Genomic DNA, 8,705 nt, shown 5'->3' with positions numbered 1-8,705 from the left:
ATGTCCCTTTCGGGGCTCCGTAGATGTGAGACAATTCTACTTCTATAGCATACAACCTGGGCCGTACGTTTAACACCCCTGATATAGGCAATATTTTATAATAAATCTCACCGATAATGTAAATTGGTGTACATTTGAATTATTCTGATCCACATCTTATCTTATAACTTATACTCGCGAGTATTTGATATAAAAACAACAGTTAAAAAAAGAAATACAATAACGAGCCGGTCTTTTGAACGGCTCTTCGTAGAGAATGGCTCCTCAAGATCCGGCTCCCTTTAAAGAGGGGTTAACTTAATACATTAATGCCTTAATGCCTTCAGAATAGTAGTTCCACAAATAGTGACATGTTAACTGGTTTCATTTTTTTAATGTAGCAAGAGGGGGTGTGTTCTTGAACGAGTTAACGCAGACGAGTACCCGTGAGTCAGTAAAACAAACAACTCGTTCATAGCTTGCACATGTCGACGGCAGCCAGACGGCCAGAGGAGGCGCTAAGCAGCAGTATTGACGGTGACAGTCGGAGTCCCTGCGCCGCTAATGTTACCAGTCGGACACAAGGAGAGACAGGCAGCTACACAAATATCCACAGTACGAACAGGAGTCGACCGAACAGTGAAACAAAGCCGTTTTGTTCCGAGAGGAAGGCCTGCGTTGCCTTTTACCGTCGTGACGAATTGGGGGAAACGAGTGGAAACGCCGTTCACGAGAGGTATTGTGTTGCATTTGATGAGATTTTTTCAACAAATAATGTTTTAGTGTTTACGACGTCCTCGCCTAACAACTGTAAGCCCTGCAGGTAGTTTTTAAACGTTCGCCTTTAAGCGTGTTTTAGTACATGTTTATTAACATGCTGTTGCATTGGCTTTATGGTGCAAATGCAGCCTTTGTCGGGGCCTGGGCATGCTAAGCTAGCTAACTGCTGCCACTTTGATGAAAAACAAGCCGCATTTAATGCATATTATGACACGTTTATTCTCACGATATGCGAGTAAAGAAGCCTGCCGGGTTTGCAGCAGGCATATAACTGGAGGCCCGCTTGACACAAGGGACATTCGGTGAGCAGTGATAGAAGCTCCAATAGGCCGCATTGGCGTACAAATGGCGAGATGTTGGACATGAACATGTGTATTTGGTGCTCACATTGCAATGCTGAGTGTCTCCTGGCCGCACAATGAACAAGTATGCATTGTGCCAGCTCGGCGCAAAGTTGGCAGGCTTTGCACCATCACAAAGCAGGCATGGTTGAACACTGATGGGCGGTGCTGAGCGTCACGTTACCACCCTAATGGGCAGGTCGCTGTTATTTTTTAATTGCCGGTTAGCTTAACTCGTGTAGTCAAACACTTTGGTAATCATCACCATACATTGTAGTTAGTATCATCTGATGCAGTCTTTGGTCTTTGAATGCATTTGTAAATAGAATGCCTCAAGCTATGTTTACATGGGCAACCCTTCTCCAATCCGATTTCGGAATTTTTAAGCCACTGTTTACATGGACACTAAACAAACCGATCTGATCATGATGTGTGTAAACATGTGCCAAGCTCTCAATCAGAATAAGCCATCTAGGTTACGCCTATGTTGTAAACAAACGCCTCGTTGTCTGCAATTACTCAGCTCATTCGCGCTCAGTGCTAAAAACGTTTAATTGTCCTCCTTTCTGTGTGTATCCATCCATCCATCCATCCATTTCTACCGCTTATTCCCTTCGGGGTTGCGGGGGCCGCTGCAGCCTATCTCAGCTACAATCGGGCGGAAGGCGGGGTACACCCTGGACAAGTCGCCACCTCATCGCAGGGCCAACACAAATAGACAAACAACATTCACACTCACATTCACACACTAGGGGCCAATTTACCAGGTGCATGTCTTTGGAGGTGGGTGGAAGCCGGAGTACCTGGAGGGAACCCACGCAGTCACGGGGAGAACATGCAAACTCCACACAGAAAGATCCAGGACTACTCAGGACCTTCGTATTGTGAGGCAGATGCACTAACCCCTCTCCCACCGTGCTGCCCTTCTGTGTATATATATATATACATATATATATATATGTATGTATGTATGTATATATATATATATATGTAATATATATATATATGTATGTATGTATATATGCATGTATGTATATATATATATGTATGTATATACATATATATATATATATATGCATATATATGTATGTATGTATATATATATATCTATATATATATATATATATATATATATATATATATATATATATATATATATATATATATATATGTATGTTTATATATTTATATGTATGTGTATGTATGTATGTATATTAGGGCTGGGCGATATATTGATATATGTCTCTGTGCGATATAGAAAATGACTATATCGTGATATTCGAGTATGCGTTCTCACGCAGTTGCTTTTAGCTGCTGGCATTACACTACATGCTCTCCTCGCTCTTTCCCGTCTCTCCTTCTCACAGACAGACAAGCGCAGCTTCTACACACGTCACATACTGTCACGACATACGTATACGCCCTCCTTGAGCAGAGAGGTAGCAGCATGGGTAACGTTAGCTGAGATGCTAGCGTAGCCGTGTGAGCGGTAATACGAGAGAAAGAAGGTGAGAATCTGGTAACAATTGAAGGAATAATCAATTCCCCCAAAAAACAGCAGGGGGTCCATCGTCTGGCGGTGGTTTGGCTTCAAGTGGGAATATGTCAAACAGACAACCGTAATTTGTCAAGTGTGGGGCGAAAGCGTTGCTATAAAAAGTAGCATTACTGCTAATATGTAACATCATTTGAAAAGTCACCTGCTAGAGAATAAAGAGTGCTTACTCCGCACGTCAACATCTCCGTTTGGTGCCACACGCCCACACTATCAAAATGCCGAGGCAAACATTTCCAGATCAACACCGTATGAAAAAAATAGTGATTTTTTTAGTTGTGATTTCCTTCTCTGCATGAAAGTTTTAAAGTAGCATATATTAATGCAGTATGAAGAAGAATGTTTTAATGTAGACACATAGAATCATCATACTGCTGTGATTATATGCATCAAGTGTTCATTCAAGGCTAGGGCAAAATATACATATATATATATGTATGTATGTATGTATGTATATATATATATATATATATATATATATATATATATATATATATATATATATATATATCGTTGCATACCGTTATTCCATTAATAAGTAAAAAGTTAAGGGGGATCACGGCATGTTCTTGCCGTAGATGCTGGTCATTTTTTTAGGACATAGCGACAAGAGCGTTCGTGGCAGTTGCCGTGGTTAAATTCGAGCCTTGTGTGTGTGTACGTGTGTACGTGTGTGTGTGTGTGTGTGTGTGTGTGTGTGTGTGTGTGTGTGTGTGTGTGTGTGTGTGTGTGTGTGTGTGTGTGTGTGTGTGTACATATATATTAGTGATGTAATAGTAAACGAAGCCGCCGCATGTGCACCAGCGCCATTTGGCTCGAAAGAACATGGCGCAAAGCAACTACATCGGACCTTGCTCCAGGAGATTTTCCCTCTGAGTAAATGGAGCCAAACGGTTCGTTTCACTTTATTTCCCTTGCTTCACTTATGTAGTGTAGAGTCTCGGCGTACGTTTATGAGTGCTTGGTGGTTTTTCGGCTGTTCTTCAGTTGACGGCGGGAACTAAATTGAAATGTAATAAAAAGACAGTATAATGCAAGTCCAAAAATGGCACGCTTGCTCACTCCAAAGTACGTTTTAAAGACAAGTCAGAAGAAAATGATAATTAATATGACCACTATTCCTGCAAGTTGATGAATGATAGCCAGCGTGCGTGCCTTTGCTGGCCAGGGCTAGTTTGTCCCACTGCCCTGGAAGAATGAGTTCTTGACTGAAATGGCAGCCAGTGTTCAATGTAAAATAAAAATAGTCTATTTCGAAATTAGATTGCAAATTTTTTCAGATTATTTTGGTGCAGCCCCTAATTTGAGTGCTAATTCTTGATCACCTCAACATGACAAGCAGTAGTCATTGCAGCAGCAGCAGCTGATAGAAGCGGCCATATGTGATGCCTTCCTATTTGCGTCACTGATACCGAAGCAGGTCAGGAGCAGAAAGGCTGCCTGCTGGACATGTTAAAAAGCATTAGCTGTGGTGGCAGACGGTTTTGGCCACCTGGCAAACTTGAGATGTGTGCAGATTATTAACAGTTAAACAATAAGAAATAAGCAAACCTCAGCAAAGCAGCGGTTGGCAATGGATGGCCAGTTTGTGCATTCTATGAATGATTTACCATAGTTGCATCCTAATGCTTTGGCACAGCTGAGGTTGTGGTATTAATCTGAAATCTAAATTTGAGCTCTGACAAGATATTAGGTAACGAGAGGGACTGTTTCCGGATTTGGGTTCAAAGACTTCTTTGTTTCCCATGGGGTATTGGGGCTACATTTGATTTATAGTCATCCGTCAGCTGCAGGGAGGTTTTCTGCAAAGGTCAGTTTTATTTTGATCATGTTCAGATTTTGTGTGTTTGTAACACTTAAGAGCGTTATGAAAAAATGGTATGTCTTGATTGTGTGCAATTCTTTTGTTGTATAACGTATGACCGTGAAACCCATTAAAGCCGACACCGTTGATGTCAACAACATTTCTAAGTCAACCAACTCATCAAGTCCTGTGTTTTATTGGTTGTCTAACTTGCATAATTGGTCATTGACGCATAATAACGAACCCAAAATAAAGGGAATTATATTTATCTGGGGCAGTCCCCCACAGATAAGTAAACTCTAGTATTGTTAAATTCAACCACTAAGCTAGAGCTTTTCAATGTAAACAAAGGTGGGGAGGTTTTTAGTCTCCAAACAGGCTCATTTTAACTCACAACACACAATCTGGGTTGACATCTTGCTAATAATGACAGTCGTACTGAGACAAAAGTTATCTGTTCGGAAAACATTTGCCACAAGTGAGTGTAAAATAACTGGGCAGGCCAGTGTAGATAAGAGACCTTGTTTTGTAACTAGAGTTATCCAACACTAGCAGAATAGGTTGCTGTTTGTTACACATGTATTTGGTCACATGGTTGTGTTTTCAATTTAGGTAAGAAAAATATTGTAGAAGGTCAATAAAATAAAATATTATAAAGGTAATGTTTATATATATATAGCTCATACAAAGGCTTGAGGGTTAGAGTTTGTTGTAAAAAGGCATGTTTCACAGTAAACATGACATTAATCATTTACTGACACTCACCAGAGGCCTGCTGAGCACTATACTGTATATGCTGTATATCTACAGTATAATTAGATTCTATACTAAATGGTTTGTTATTGTTGTTTGTCATGGTGAACTACACTACATCCTAATAAAAACAGTATTAACCATTAAAATACTTTTTTTAGGTTATGGATTTTCTGGGTTTTTGTTAATTGTCATCATAGCTCATAAAGTTATAGGTGGATGAGGATGGACTTTCAGGAAATGGTATAAGGAACAAGTGATAAGATTTTGGAGGTGATCTGGATCATTGTCTGGATTCAAGCTTTTTTAAAGGGATTCTTCACTATCGGGATATAATGCCTGGCGGAGGTCTGCGCTCTCTGAGTGCTTTTCTAGGTTATATATTTTTTTAGGTTAAAAGATTTTAGCGTCTGTGTATACAGTGCATCTGGGAAGTATTCACAGCGCTTCACTTTTCCCACATTTTGTTATGTTACAGCTAGTGCTGTCAAGGTTAACGCATGTGATTAATATTTTTTTTATTGCGGTATCATAAAAGAATGAAGATTCAGTGTTTCCCACACATTCATTTATTTGTGGCGGTCCGCCATGAAAGAATTACGTCCGCCACAAATGGATTTTTCGGCTTTTGACTCGCTCGACCGCTCATAAAAGCAATGGGACTGTCTGTGAATGTTGCTTGTAGTTACAACTCCGGTGCAGTAGGTGGCGGTAGCCTACTATGCATTGTAACTCCGCCAATAGCACTTCATTCACCTGGTGGGCCAGAAGAAGAAGACGGACAGACGGACGGGATCAAAATACGAGGGTAATATAGGTTATGGTAGATAGGTTATAGCTGCATCGCTCGTGGCTCGTCATATATTTAACATTAATCCGCGATTTCACCGAGCGTTTCACTGACGGGGTCCGGGTCAGACGGACGTAATAACAATCACCTGTTTTCATACCGACGAGCTAATGTGTCCAGGTTATAACCCTGTTGTCAATAAACACACGTGGAGACGGTGCTTCAGATACTACATTAATACTCAAGCTAAAATGTCCACTGTCCACTGCAGCATGTGAATGCAATGAAAAGAATAAAATCTGAGCCAACCAGCTGTTAAAATGTTGTCCAGGTTAATGTTTTGGCCATTAAAGGCCCTTCATTTCAAGATTTCAATTGTGATCGGGCTTTAAACAGGTGGCTGACCTGTTCAGATGGGTGTAACTGCTACTGGTCAAATAATGTGAAATAGCATTTAATTTTACATGTGTGCAATGCCATTTAAATGTAATTATAGATAATAATAATAATAAATACTGTGTAGTGTTGTAAATAGTCAACGGGAAGGATTTTAGTAAGATATAAGCCATGAGCACTACACAGCCAGAAAAAAACCTAGGCAGGACAAGTAAAAATATTGGGGCAAGTAGATTTGAGAAGTCGGGCAAGTAGAAAAATTAGGGCATAGGGAACAGGTGAGACTCAGCAAACACTGAAAAATAAAGCAGGGTCACATCAGAAATGCACTTTTCTCATGAAAAGGGTCCTAATTTATATTCTTATGTGCCTTATAGAGAGGACCACGACAAAACATACACCTCTGTCTCTGTTTCACTTTATGTTGCTGGTAAATAATATGGTTGTAGTAGTAGGCTAAAGTTAAATTATTTAGTATGCACTAATTAAAGGGGCAAAGCTTTAAGAGACATTTTAGCTTTTATATTTTATAAGATATATTTTTTGTAAGAACCACAATTAATAAGAATATTTCAGTGAATAACTAATTGTTCAAATCTGTATATAAATATGTACATAAAGTGTTGTAATTATATTCCAACTCCGCGTTCTTCTTGGTCATCGCCGCTGGCGCCGCCACCCCCCGCCCCCCAACCACACCACCACAAATAGATGCCTGCCCTGTGGGAAACACTGAGATTAATTACATTGTTTGTTTTGACCGGTGGAAGGCAGCGCAGCACGCATTGCATGCAGTGATCAGGTCACACGCCAGTGTGATGATCATTATAGAGCGATGTGCTCTGTGCCCTTTAAAACAAACTCAAGGCCATGTATACACTAAGTCGTTTAACCCCTTAAATGAATAATTATTTAGCCTAAGCCCCGTTTCAGCCAACACTAAAGCAGTGTTTAAGGTCCCCCTCTTCGGAGAAATTATTACACCTCTAAGTGCGCCGTGTATTTCTTGAATCTCCGGCACTTAGCTTTGTATGGACTCATTGATCGTTTACAAACTGAGTTCGGAGAGGAAGTGACGCAAGAAAGACCGCGCCCACACAGGAAGTGATGTCAGAAAGAACGCGCCACAGCCAGCTTCATAATAAAGCGGTTTTGTACCTCGGAGCTAACCTCTGGAAATATGAAGGCGAGTCATCCAGACATGCCCGTGTTTCTCCTTCCTCTACATGTACAGACACTTGTGGAAATCACACATGAATACCTTAAGAGAAAGCGATTGCAGCTATTTCGGATACAACACTTCTCAGACGGCAAGATAACTTTCCAATGTACAGCCGGGTCAGCTGTGATTCTACTTAGCGAAAAACTTTTGTCCATATGTCGAAGGAGAGACAACAAGAATGCAAGCTCCCGTGGATGTGATAAAAAAGGTGGAATGTGCTTTGTATTACCTGGCCGTCGAGGAAAACGGCGAATGCATTTGGACTGGCAAAGCAGACTGTATCAGTTATCGTCCGCCATGTATGTCGTGGACTCGTCGTCTAGGTCCAGAGTATATAAAGTCACCAAAAACGAATGGACAATGAAGGTGAAGGCAAAAGAGTGAGGAGTGTCCTGACCAGATATCTAGATCCCGAGGTTGATTGATGTAAAATGTTCTTTATCACATTGTTTACGTGTCTAATAAAGATTTCATTAATTTATGATGGCTCATGTGTGATTCACTACAATAGGGCCCCACAGCACACTGGATTCCAGTCAATTGAAATACCACAACACTGGATATTGTTCAGATAACTTACATTTAAGAACTTGCACACAAAGCAACACTGGAGATGACTATGACGTGTGCATTTCCCGCGCATGCGTACTAGGTCGTGTTGCGCCGACGGACGGAGGGCAGCGGGGGTCTTAAACGGTGGTATTGTTGTGTGTGGACACGGATAAGGTTAGGTGTGATTTACCCTGGATAACCTTATCCGGCTTAGTGTAAACGGGCCCTCAGATGGAACTTTAGATAAAAACTGAGGTAATTAGTTAGCACCGATAAACTTTATCATCGGTGTACATCAAGTTTAAAATAGAAACTTAAATCGAAACATGAACGTGAAGATGGTGTCGCTAACAGAGGACAACAAACTATGCTGGCTGAGTTTATATGCCTTTACCACAGATAAATTAAACAACACCTTTTCGAGATGGACAGCCACCGCACGTAGGACATTAACGTCTATGAAGACCAAGTGCTGCAAGATGTAGTTCCTGTCACTCGACAAACTAATTAGTTTGTACAAAAAAGAGATCAGT

The 8,705-nt window shown here is 40.8% G+C and overlaps 1 protein-coding gene across 1 annotated transcript in view; it reads left to right on the top strand.

Annotated features, from left to right (window-relative positions):
- The first annotated feature begins 497 nt into the window (after window positions 1-497).
- cab39 (calcium binding protein 39) overlaps window positions 498-8,705 on the top strand; it is a 29,062-nt gene continuing 20,854 nt past the window's right edge. The window contains exon 1 of the mRNA XM_061925362.2: window positions 498-715. The gene's annotated coding sequence lies outside the window, so the exon portion shown is untranslated. The remainder of the gene's footprint in view (window positions 716-8,705) is intronic.

Source organism: Nerophis lumbriciformis, linkage group LG30, assembly GCF_033978685.3.
Source record: "Nerophis lumbriciformis linkage group LG30, RoL_Nlum_v2.1, whole genome shotgun sequence".
NCBI classification, from domain to species: Eukaryota; Metazoa; Chordata; class Actinopteri; order Syngnathiformes; family Syngnathidae; genus Nerophis; species Nerophis lumbriciformis.
The sequence above is the reverse complement of the archived record's forward strand: the minus strand, read 5'-3'. Positions and strand labels throughout refer to the sequence as shown.